Source organism: Triticum urartu, chromosome 3 (genome assembly GCF_003073215.2).
Source record: "Triticum urartu cultivar G1812 chromosome 3, Tu2.1, whole genome shotgun sequence".
Lineage (NCBI taxonomy): Eukaryota > Viridiplantae > Streptophyta > Magnoliopsida > Poales > Poaceae > Triticum > Triticum urartu.
In genome coordinates this window covers 358,057,311-358,071,205 of record NC_053024.1, presented here as the reverse complement: position 1 = coordinate 358,071,205, position 13,895 = coordinate 358,057,311, and positions in this window count along the sequence as shown.

Here is a 13,895-nt window from a genome sequence, read left to right as displayed (position 1 = left end):
TAAGAATTCCCTTTCAGTAGTAGCATAGTTTCTTTGAGCATTGTCTAAAGTTTTACTAACATATTGAATAACATTTAGTTTCTTATCAACTCTTTCTCCTAGAACAGCACCTACAGCATAATCACTGGCATCACACATAATTTCAAAGGGTAAATTCGAATCAGGTGGCTGAACAATAGTTGCAGAGATCAATGCTTTCTTAAGTATTTCAAATGCTTCTACACAATCATCATAAAAAACAAACGGTATATCCTTTTGTAATAAATTAGTCAGGGGCCGAGAGATTTTTGAGAAGTCCTTAATGAACCTCCTATAAAAACTGGCATGACCAAGGAAACTTCTTATACCTTTGATGTCCTTGGGACATGGCATCTTTTCAATAGCATTGACCTTGGCTTTATCAACTTCAATACCTCTTTCAGAAACTTTATGCCCCAAGACAATACCTTCATTAACCATAAAGTGGCACTTTTCCCAATTCAAGACAAGATTAGTTTCTTCACATCTCTGCAAAACTCGATCAAGGTTGCTCAAGCAATCATCAAAAGAAGATCCATAGATGGAAAAGTCATCCATGAAAACCTCACAAATCTTTTCACAGAAGTCAGAGAATATAGCCATCATGCATCTTTGAAAGGTAGCAGGTGCATTACATAAACCAAAAGGCATACGTCTATAAGCAAAAGTACCAAGGCATGTAAAAGTAGTCTTTGATTGATCTTTGGCTGACACAGGTATTTGAGAGAAACCAGAATAACCATCTAGAAAGCAGAAATGTGTATGTTTAGATAATCTTTCTAGCATTTGATCGATAAAAGGTAAGGGGTAATGATCCTTTTTAGTAGCCTTTTTTAATTTGCAGAAATCAATTACCATCCTATAACCTATAATAGTTCTTTGAGGAATCAAGTCATCTTTATCATTAGGAACAACAGTAATACCTCCCTTCTTGGGGACACAATGGACAGGGCTTACCCACTGACTATCAGCAACGGGATAAATTATACCTACCTGAAGGAGCTTTAGTATCTCCTTTCTTACCACTTCTTTCATTTTAGGATTCAGCCGGCGTTGATGATCACAAACTGGTTTAGCATCTTCTTCCAAATTAATTTTATGTTGACATAGAGTGGGACTAATGCCCTTAAGATCATCAAGAGTATACCCAATAGCAGCACGGTGCTTCTTCAGAGTTTTCAATAATCTCTCTTCCTCATGCTCTTAAAGGTTAGCACTAATAATAACAGGATATATCTTTTTGTCATCAAGATAAGCATATTTAAGAGTATCAGGTAACGGTTTAAGCTCAAACACGGGATCACCCTTGGGTGGAGGAGGATCCCCTAGGATTTCAACAGGTAAATTGTTTTTCAGAATAGGTTCCTGTTTAAAGAATACTTCATCTAATTCCCTTCTTTCATTCATAAACATATCATTTTCATGGTCTAACAAATATTGTTCTAAAGGATCACTAGGAGGTACGGCAATAGAAGCAAGACCAATAATTTCATCCTTACTAGGTAATTCTTCTTCACGATGTTGTCTACCAAATTTAGAAAAATTAAATTCATGAGTCATATCATCTAAACCGACAGTAACAACATCTCTTTTGCAATCTATGGTGGCATTAACAATATTTAAGAAGGGTCTACCAAATATAATGGGACAAAAGCTATCTTGTGGGGAACCAAGAACAAGAAAATCAGCTGGATATTTAGTTTTCCCATACAAGACTTCAACATCTCTATCAATTCCCATTGGTGAAATAGTATCTCTATTGGCAAGTTTAATTGTGACATCAATATCTTCCATCTCAGTAGGTGCAATATCATGCATAACTTCTTTGTATAAGGAATAAGGTATTGCACTAACACTAGCACCCATATCACATAAGCCATGATAACAATGATCTTCTATTTTAACAGAAATAATAGGCATACATACCACAGGTCTAGGCTTATCTTTATCACGGGGTTTAGCAATTCTAGCAGTTTCATTACAGAAATAAATAACATGCCCATCAATATTATCAGACAGGAGATCTTTAGTAATAGCAATATTAGGTTCAACTTTAACTTGCTCTGGAGGTGTATATGTTTTGATATTGCTTTTACAAACCACAGTTGAAGCTTTAGCATGATCCTTTATCCTAACAGGGAAAGGGGGTTTCTCAACATAAGAAGTAGGAACAATAGGATCATTATAAGTAATAGTTTTTTCTTCAACTTTAATAGGTGCAGCTACTTTTACTTCTATGGGAGGATGATATTTAAACCACTTCTCCTTGGGGAGATCAACATAAGTAGAAAAATATTCACAGAAAGAAGCTACTATCTCAGAGTCAAGTCCATATTTAGTGCTAAATTTAAGAAAAATATCAGTATCCATAAAAGATTTAACACAACCAAAACTAGGTGTCATATTTGACTCCTTACCATTGTGGAGGTCCCAATCTTCAGAGTTGCGTTTAATTCTTTCCAATAAATTCCATTTGAATTCAATAGTCTTCATCATAAAAGAGCCAGTACAAGAAGTATCAAGCATGGTGCGATTGTTATCAGAAAGCCGAGCATAAAATTTTTTGAATAATCATTTCTCTTGAGAGCTCATGATTGGGGCATGAATATAACATTGACTTAAGCCTCACCCAAGCTTGAGCGATGCTTTCTCCTTCGTGAGGCCAAAAATTATATATATAATTGCGATCACGATGAACAAGATGCATAGGATAAAACTTCTGATGAAATTCCAATTTCAATCGTTTGTAATTCCAAGACCTCATATCATCACATAGCCTATACCATGTCGATGCATCTCCCCTCAAATATAAGGGAAAGACCTTCTTCTTAACAACATCTCCGGGTACACCTGCAAGCTTAAATAATCCACAAACTTGGTCCACATATATCAAATGTTCATCAGGATGTTTCGTTCCATCTCCTAGAAATGGATTAGCTAGCAGTTTTTCTATCATACCTGCAGGAACTTCAAAGCAAGCATTTTCATTTTCATATTCATTTTCAGTAGGTTCAATAGGTTGAGGAGCACCTCTTTGCTCTACTAGTCGAGGTGAAGATACCCCGAACAAGCCCCTCAGAGGATTACTTTCCATAGTAATAAGTGACAGTAAATTTCAGCACACTATATAAATTTTTCCTTACCAAATTCCACCTACCAAAGGCGCTTCACTCCCCGGCAATGGCGCCAGAAAAGAGTCTTGATGACCCACAAGTATAGGGGATCTGTCGTAGTCCTTTCGATAAGTAAGAGTGTCAAACCCAACAAGGAGCAGAAGGAAATGATAAGCGGTTTCCAGCAAGGTATTCTCTACAAGTACTGAAATAAGTGGTAACAGATAGTTTTGTGATAGGATAATTTGTAACGAGCAACAAGTAACAAAAGTAAATAAAGTGAAGCAAGGTGGCCCAATCCTTTTGTAGAAAAGGATAAGCTGTGACACCCCCGATTTGACCGTACACTAATCATACACGCAAACGTGTATGATCAAGATCAAGGACTCACGGGAAGATATCACAACACAACTCTACAAATAAAATAAGGCATACAAGCATCATATTACAAGCCAGGGGCCTCGAGGACTCGAATACAAGAGCTCGATCATAGACGAGTCAGTGGAAGCAACAAAATCTGAGTACAGACATAAGTTAAACAAGTTGCTATAAGATGGCTAGCACAAACTAGGATACAGATCGAAAGAGGCGCAGGCCTCCTGCCTGGGATCCTCCTAAACCACTCCTGGTCGTCGTCAGTGGGCTGGACGTAGTAGTAGGCACCTCCCGAGTAGTAGTAGTCGTTGTCGACGATGGCGTCTGGCTCCTGGGCTCCAACGTCTGGTCACAGCAATCGAGTATAGCAAAGCGGAAAAAGGGGGAGCAAGCAACCGTGAGTACTCATCCAAAGTACTCGCAAGCAAGGAGGTACACTACATAGGTATGCATTGGTATCAAATGGAATAAGGCTATCATATGTGGACTGAACTGCAGAAAGCCGGAATAAGAGGGGGATAGCTAGTCCTATCGAAGACTACGCTTCTAGTAACCTCCATCTTGTAGTAGTAGAAGAGAGTAGATGGTAAGTTCACCAAGTAGCATCGTGTAGCATAATCCTAACCGATGATCCTCCCCTCATCGCCCTGTGAGAGAGCGATCACCGGTTGTATCTGGCACTTGGAAGAGTGTGTTTTATTAAGTATCCGGCTCTAGTTGTCATAAGGTCAAGGTACAACTCCGGGTCGTCCTTTTACCGAGGGACACGGCTATTCGAATAGATTAACTTCCCTGCAGGGGTGCACCACATAACCCAACACGCTCGATCCCATTGGGCCAGACACACTTTCCTGGGTCATGCCCGGCCTCGGAAGATCAACACGTCGCAGCCCTACCTAGGCACAATAGAGAGGTCAGCACGCCGGTCTAAATCCCATGGCGCAGGGGTCTGGGCCCATCGCCCATTGCACACCTGCACGTTGCATACGCGGCCGGTGAGCAGACCTAGCAACCTCCATTACAAAGGAAGTTGCGTTACGCGGTCCAACCCGGCGCACGTCGCTCAGTCGCTGATGTCACGAAGGCTTCGGCTGATACCACGACGTCGAGTGCCCATAACTGTCCCCGCATAGATGGTTAGTGTGTATAGGCCAGTAGCCAGACTCAGATCAAATACCAAGATCTCGTTATGCGTATTATTTTGAAATAACCACGGACGCTGACCAGGGCCAGGCCCACCTCTCTCCTAGGTGGTCTCAACCTGCCCTGTCGCTCCGCCACAAAGTAACCGTCGGGGGCCTTCGGGAACTCGGGCCCACCTCTACCGGGATGGAGCCACCTGCCCCTTTAGCCCCCAACATCAGAATCACTCGCGGCTACTCCTACGAGCCGACCCGACTTTAATCACCACAAGTATCATATATTATGTATAAGTATATACCCGTGACCACCTCCCAAGTGATCACGGCCCGATAGTATAGCATGGCAGACAGACAAGAATGTAGGGCCACTGATGGTAAACTAGCATCCTATACTAAGCATTTAGGATTGCAGGTAAGGTATCAATAGCTGGAGCAACAATGACAGGCTATGCATCAGAATAGGATTAATGGAAAGCAGTAACATGCTACACTACTCTAATGCAAGTAGTATAGAGGAGAGTAGGCGATATCTGGTGATCAAGGTGGGGGGGCTTGCCTAGTTGCTCTGGCAAGAGAGAGGGGTCCTCAACACCGTAGTCGTACTGGGTAGCAGCGGCGTCGGTCTCGGTGTCTAGCGATAGAAGAGGGGGAAGAAACAATAAATATAATGCAAACAAATGCATGACGATGCATGACATGACAAAGCGTGATGCTAGGTGTGCCCTAATGCGGTACGAGGTGGTACCGGTGAAGGGGGGAAACATCCGGGAAGTATCCCCGGTGTTTCGCGTTTTCGGGCAGAGGAGCTGGAGGGGGAAAGTTGCATGTTTGCTATGCTAGGGATGCGTGGCGGATGAACGGGCTGCGTATCCGGATTCGCCTCGTTGTTCTAAGCAACTTTCATGTAGAAAGTATTTTCATCTGAGCTACAGTTTAATTTATATTAATTTTTAAAGTTTTAAATCATTTTCTAATTTATTAATTATTAATTAAATTAACATTATCCAGAATAGTGCTTGCTGACGTCAGCATGACGTCAGCAGTCAACGTTGACCATTGACCTGGTCAACCTGATAGGTGGGTCCCACCTGTCAGGGACTGTTTAGTTAATTAACAATAGTTAGTTAGGTTAATTAGTTATTATGTTAATTAACCTTAATTAGTTAATTTAAATAGAATTAATTAAGTTAATTATTTAGTTAATTAATTAAATAAATAATATTTTTAATTTTTTTAATTTTTTTATATATTATTATTTTTAAACGTTTTTTGGGGGGGGGACCCCCTAGTTAGTGGCCCATAGGGCCAAATGGGCGCAGGGGCGCTGCGGGCGTGAGCCCGTTGGGAGCCTGCCCGAGCCAAAGGAGGCGCTGGGGCGCCGGGGGCTGCGGCGAGGTGCGCTGGGCTGGGGTCGCGGGAGGTAGCGGCAGAAGCGGCCGGCATGGCGGTTCGCCGGTAGCCAGGAGAGGAGGCAGCTGCGCGTGTGGCTGCAGGGACCGGGGAGCGAGGCCATGCGCTGGGCGCGGCCGGCAAACGGCGGCAGCAGTGCAGGCGGGAGGTGGGGCGCACAGCAGCGAGCAGGGGCCGCGGGACGTGCGGGCGGCGGTTGCGGGGCGCCCCCCAGGCGCGTCGAGGAGCGGGCGGGCGTGAGCGGGCGCGGCGAGCACGCCGACAGAGGCGGCGTCGGGCGCAGGGTGCCGTTGCGAGCAGGGGAGGAGGAGCTGCCGGGGCCTCACCACGAGGGGCAGGGTCAATGGCAGCGGGGTCGAGGAGGAGTCGGGGAGGCGACGACGACGGTGGGGCGGATCGATGGCGACGCAGGGGAGGAGCGGCGAACACCGCTGCGACGGCGAGGCGTCGGCTAGCCGGACGGGCCGGCAGGCGCGAGGGCGATGCCGAGGCGCGGGTTGCGGTAGGCCTTCATGCGGAGGAAGAGGAGTCGCAGGGGGAGCTGACGAGGGAGGCGCAGGAGGAAGGGAGCCGCGAGGAGGAGGCCGGGGGCGGCGAAGCTCGGCGCCGGCGGCGATCTTTGGGGGAGCAACTGCTCGGGGGCGAGATCGGGCCCACCCCGATCCAATCTAGCAAGAGGGGGGAGGGAAACGAGAGAAAGAGAGAGAGAGTGGGGGGAGTGGGTGGTGGGTGCGGTATTGTGGTGACGGTATTACTGTAGCCCCCCCCCCCCGTGCCTCTTCACATCGTCTTCCTCGCGCCGCTCAGCCTCTGAAACTCCGCCGCCACCGTCGACCGTCGTTTCTGCACCGACCTCGGCCGCTGCATCGCCCTGAACGCACCAGAGAACTGCGGCGCCCTTCCGCTTCCTCACTAGCTCCGGTAAGTTCTCTGCTTTTTTCACCATAGATCTGTTCTAGGGTTTCAACATTCCTCGCAGTTCTTCCGAAGTTCATCAGTGCTATTCTTCCATGTTCTTCCGTGTGTTAGATCGTTCGTTTCGCCGTCATGGCTAGCCCTTTCTCCCCTCCTTTGTCTCCCGATTTTGAAGTTGTTCACTTCAAACAAAGACAAGGAGAAAACCTAAAAGATGCTTGGTATAAGATGATAAAATCCTATCATAGTTGAAATATAGAGGGAGATTTCAAGATTTTACTTCGTAATTTTTATGTTGGGCTATCCATATCCAATAGACAACTCTTGGATTTTGCCGCTAAAGGGAACTTTATTGAAATTGATCCCAATTTTGCTTATGAGATTATAGAGGGAATAGTAGGAGTACTTCCCCCACGAAAGGAACTACATCTTACTCAAGAAGGAACCCAAGTTTTAGAGAAATTATGCGAATTGCAAAAATCTATTGAGCCTCTTAAAAATGTTGGCCGAAACCTTCACCGTATGAATATGTTGATCACTCTTTGCAATAAGCGGTTGGATGATCTAGATCTAAAAAATCTCCGAGCATGAAGGGAAACGTAAGGAACCTCCCGGATCCGAGCATAAATCCATTAAAAAGATAAATACCAAAGATGACAATATCTAGATCTATTCTTGCTTTTATGCCTAGCTAGGGGCAGGAAACGATAGCGCTTGTTGGGAGGCAACCCAATTTAATTTTTGTTCTTTACTTTTTGTTCTTGTTTAGTAATAAATTATTTATCTAGCCTCTGTTATGATTGTGTTTTTTATGTTTTAATTAGTGTTTGTGCCAAGTAAAGCCTTTAGGATCTTCTTGGGTGATTGTTGTTTGATCTTGCTGGAAAAAAACAGAAACTATGCGCTCACTAAAATAATTTTCATTTTTTTACCAAAGAGCAATAAAATACTAATTCCAACTGCAGTAGATCAATATACAAATTATTTAGGTCTTCCTGCTTTTTCAGAATTTTTGGAGTTACGGAAGTATTCGAAACCTACAGATTGCTACAGACTATTCTGTTTTGACAGATTCTATTTTTCGTGTGTTGTTTACTTATTTTGATGAATCTATGGCTAGTATCGGGGGGTATGAACCATAGAGAAGTTCGAATAAATTAGGTTTAACACCACTATAAATAAAGAATGAGTTAATTACAGTACATTAAAGTGGTGGTTTCTTTTCTTATACTAGCGGAGCTCATGAGATTTTCTGTTAAGTTTTGTGTTGTGAAGTTTTCAAGTTTTTGGGTAAAAGATTTGATGGATTTTGGAACAAGGAGTGGCAAGAGCCTAAGCTTGGGGATGCCCAAGGAACCCCAAGGTAAAATTCAAGGACAACCAAAAGCCTAAGCTTGGGGATGCCCCGGAAGGCATCCCTTCTTTCGTCTTCGTCTATCGGTAACTTTACTTGAGGCTATATTTTTATTCACCACATGATATGTGTTTTTCTTGGAGTGTCTTGTATGATTTGAGTCTTTGCTTTTTAGTTTACCACAATCATCATTGCTGTACACACTTTTTGGTAGAGACACACATGAATCGGAATTTATTAGAATACTCTATGTGCTTCACTTATATCTTTTGAGCTAGATAATTTTGCTCTAGTGCTTCACTTATATCCTTTTAGAGCACGGTGGTGCTTTTATTTTATAGTAATTATTGATCTCTCGTGCTTCACTTATATTATTTTGAGAGTCTTTTAGAACAACATGGTAATTTGCTTTGGTTATAAAATTAGTCCTAATATGATGGGCATCCAAGATGGGTATAATAAAAAGTTTCATATAGAGTGCATTTAAAACTATGAGAAGTTTGATACTTGATAATTGTTTTGAGATATAAAGATGGTGATATTAGAGTCATGCTAGTTGTGTAATTGTGAAATTGAGAAATACTTGTGTTGAGGTTTGCAAGTCCCGTAGCATGCACGTATGGTAACCGTTGTGTGACAAATTTGGAGCATGAGGTGTTCTTTGATTACCTTCCTTATGAGTGGCGGTCGGGGACGAGCGATGGTGTTTTCCTACCAATCTATCCCCCTAGGAGCATGCACATAGTGCTTGGCTTGGATGACTTGTATATTTTTGCAATAAGTATGTGAGTTCTTTATGACTAATGTTGAGCCCATGGATTATACGCACTCTCACCCTTCCACCATTGCCACCCTCTCTTGTGCCGCGCAACTTTCGCCGGTACCATAAACCCATCATTTACCTTCCTCAAAACAGCCACCATACCTACCTATTATGTCATTTCCATAGCTATTCCGAGATATATTGCCATGCAACTTTCCACCGTTCTATTTATTATGACACGCTTCACCATAGTCATATTGCTTTGCATGATCATGTAGTTGACATCGTATTTGTAGCATGGCCACCATTCATATTTTTTTATACATGTCACTCTTGATACATTGCACATCCCAGTACACCGCCAGAGGCATTCACATAGAGTCATATTTTGTTCTAAGTATCGAGTTGTAAGTTAATAAAAGTGTGATGATCTTCATTATTAGAGCATTGTCCCATGTGAGGAAATGATGATGGAGACTATGATTCCCCCACAAGTTAGGGTGAGACTCCCGACAAAAAAATAGGCCATAAAAAGGCCCATAAAATGACAGAAAAAGAGAGAAGGGGCAATGTTACTATCCTTTCTCCACACTTGTGCTTCAAAGTAGCACCATGATCTTCATGATAGAGAGTATCTTATGTTGTCACTTTCATATACTAGTGGGAATTTTTCATTATAGAACTTGGCTTGTATATTCCAGTGATGGGCTTCCTCAAATTGCCCTAGGTCTTCATGAGCAAGCAAGTTGGATGCACACCCACTTTGTTACTTTTGTTGAGCTTTCATATACTTATAGCTCTAGTGCATCCGTTGCATGGCAATCACTACTCACTCACATTGATATCTATTGATGGGCATCTCCATAGCCCATTGATACGCCTAGTTGATGTGAGACTATCTTCCTCCTTTTGTCTTCTCCACAACCACTGTTCTATTCCACCTATAGTGCTATGTCCATGGCTCGCGCTCATATATTGCGTGAAAGTTGAAAAAGTTTGAGAATGCTAAAGTATGAAACAATTGCTTGGCTTGCCATCGGGGTTGTGCATGATGGCAGCATTTTGTGTGATGAAAATGAAGCATGGCCAAACTATATGATTTTGTAGGGATGAGCTTTCTTTGGCTATGTTATTTTGAGAAGACATAATTGCTTGGTTAGTATGCTTGAAGTATTATTATTTTTATGTCAACATTAAACTTTTGTCTTGAATCGTTCGGATCTGAATATTCATGCCACAATAAAGAAGATTGCATTGAAATTATGTTAGGTAGCATTCCACATCAAAAAATTTGTTTTTATCATTTACCTACTCGAGGATGAGCAGGAATTAAGCTTGGGGATGCTTGATACGTCTCCAACATATCTATAATTTTTGATTGTTCCATGCTATTATATTATCTGTTTTGCATGTTTAATGGGCTTTAATATGCTACTTTATATTATTTTTGGGACTAACCTATTAATCGAAGGCCGAGTGCCAATTTTTTTTTGCCTATTTCAGTGTTTCGTGGAAAAGGAATATCAAACGGAATCCAAACGAAATGAAACGTTCACGAGGATCTTTCTTGGAACAAACGAAAACCAGGAGACTTGGAGTGGAAGTCTGGAAGTCCGCGAGGCGGCCACGAGATAGGAGGGCGCGCCCAGGGGGGAGGCGCGCCCCCACCCTCGTGGGCCCCACAGAGCTCCACCGACGTACTTCTTTCGCCTATATATACTCTTATACCCTAAAAACATCAGGGGAGCCATGAAACCACTTTTGCACCATCGCAACCTTTTGTACCCGTGAGATCCCATCTGGGGCCTTTTTCGGTGATCTGCCGGAGGGGGATTCGATCACGGAGGGCTTATACATCAACACCATAGCCTCTCCAATGATGTGTGAGTAGTTTACCACAGACCTTTGGGTCCATAGTTATTAGCTAGATGTCTTCTTCTCTCGCTTTGGTTCTCAATACAAAGTTCTCCTTGATGTTCTTGGAGATCTATTCGATGTAATACTTTTTTGCGGTGTGTTTCCCGAGATCCGGTGAATTGTGGATTTATGATCAAGTTTATCTATGAATAATATTTGGTTCCTCTCTGAATTTTTATGTGCATGATTTGATATCTTTGCAAGTCTATTCAAATTATCAGTTTAGTTTGGCCTACTAGATTGATCTTTCTTGCAATGGGAGAAGTGCTTAGCTTTGTGTTCAATCTTGTGGTGTCCTTTCCCAGTGACAGTAGGGGCAGCAAGGCACGTATTGTATTGTTTCCATTGAGGATAAAAAGATGGGGTTTATATCATATTGCTTGAGTTTATCCCTCTACATCATGTCATCTTACTTAAAGCGTTACTCGATTCTTATGAACTTAATACTCTAGATGCATTCTAGATAGCGGTCGATGTGTGGAGTAGTAGTAGTAGATGCAGAATCGTTTTGGTCTACTTAACACGGATGTGATGCCAATATTCATAATCATTGCCTAGATATTCTCATAACTATGCGCTCCTCAATCAATTGCTCGGCAGTATTTTTTAACCACTATAATACATGTTATCATGAGAGAAGCCACTAGTGAAACATATGGCCCCCGGGACTCTTTCTTATTATATTGCATCTCTTTTTATTTACATCGCATCTCGTTTACTATTTTGCAATCTTTACTTTCCAATCTATACAACAAAAATACCAAAAATATTTATCTTACTATCTTTATCAGATCTCACTTTCGCAAGTGTCCGTGAAGGGATTGACAACCCCTTTATCGCGTTGGTTGCGAGGTTCTTGATTGTTTGTGCAGGTACTAGGTGACTTGCGTGTTATCTCCTACTGGATTGATACCTTGGTTCTCAATAACTGAGGGAAATACTTACGCTACTTTGCTGCATCACCCTTTCCTCTTTAAGGGAAAACCAACGCATGCTCAAGAGGTAGCAAGAAGGATTTATGGCGCCGTTGCCGGGGAGATCTATGCTAAAGTCAAGACATACCAAGTACCCATCATAAACTCTTCTCCCTAGCATTACATTATTTGCCATTTGCCTCTCGTTTCCTCTCCCCCACTTCACCTTTGCCGTTTTATTCACCCCTTTTTCGTTCGTCTCTTTTCGCTTGCCTCTTGTGTGTCCGTGTGTTAGATCGTTCGTTTCGCCATCATGGCTAGCCCTTTCTCCCCTCCTTTGTCTCCCGATTTTGAAGTTGTTCACTTCAAACAAAGACAAGGAGAAAACCTAAAAGATGCTCGGTATAAGATGATAAAATCCTATCGTAGTTGAAATATAGAGGGAGATTTCAAGATTTTACTTCGTAATTTTTATGTTGGGCTATCCATATCCAATAGACAAGTCTTGGATTTTGCCGCTAAAGGGAACTTTATTGAAATTGATCCCAATATTGCTTATGAGATTATAGAGGGAATAGTAGGAGTACTTCCCCCACGAAAGGAACTACATCTTACTCAAGAAGGAACCCAAGTTTTAGAGAAATTATGCGAATTGCAAAAATCTATTGAGCCTCTTAAAAATGTTGGCCGAAACCTTCACCGTATGAATACGTTGATCACTCTTTGCAATAAGCGGTTGGATGCTCTAGATCTAAAAAATCTCCTAGCATGAAAGGAAACGTAAGGAACCTACCGGATCCGAGCATAAATCCATTAAAAAGATAAATACCAAAGATGACAATATCTAGATCTATTCTTGCTTTTATGCCTAGCTAGGGGCGGGAAACGATAGCGCTTGTTGGGAGGCAACCCAATTTTATTTTTGTTCTTGTTTAGTAATAAATTATTTATCTAGCCTCTGTTATGATTGTGTTTTTATGTTTTAATTAGTGTTTGTGCCAAGTAAAGCCTTTAGGATCTTCTTGGGTGATTGTTGTTTGATCTTGCTGGAAAAAAACAGAAACTATGCGCTCACTAAAATAATTTTCATTTTTTTACCAAAGAGCTATAAAATACTAATTCCAACTGCTGTGGATCAATATACAAATTATTTAGGTCTTCCTAATTTTTCATAATTTTTGGAGTTACGGAAGTATTCGAAACCTCCAGATTGCTACAGACTGTTCTGTTTTGACAGATTCTGTTTTTCGTGTGTTGTTTACTTATTTTGATGAATCTATGGCTAGTATCGGGGGGTATGAACCATAGAGAAGTTCGAATAAATTAGGTTTAACACCACTATAAATAAAGAATGAGTTAATTACAGTACATTAAAGTGGTGGTTTCTTTTCTTATACTAGCGGAGCTCATGAGATTTTCTGTTAAGTTTTGTGTTGTGAAGTTTTCAAGTTTTTGGGTAAAAGATTTGATGGATTTTGGAACAAGGAGTGGAAAGAGCCTAAGCTTGGGGATGCCCAAGGAACCCCAAGGTAAAATTAAAGGACAACCAAAAGCCTAAGCTTGGGGATGCCCCGGAAGGCATCCCTTCTTTCGTCTTCGTCTATCGGTAACTTTACTTGAGGCTATATTTTTATTCACCACATGATATGTGTTTTTCTTGGAGTGTCTTGTATGATTTGAGTCTTTGCTTTTTAGTTTACCACAATCATCATTGCTGTACACACTTTTTGGTAGAGACACACATGAATCGGAATTTATTAGAATACTCTATGTGCTTCACTTATATCTTTTGAGCTAGATAATTTTGCTCTAGTGCTTCACTTATATCCTTTTAGAGCACGATGGTGGTTTTATTTTATAGTAACTATTGATCTCTCGTGCTTCACTTATATTATTTTAAGAGTCTTTTAGAACAACATGGTAATTTGCTTTGGTTATAAAATTAGTCCTAATATGATGGGCATCCAAGATGGG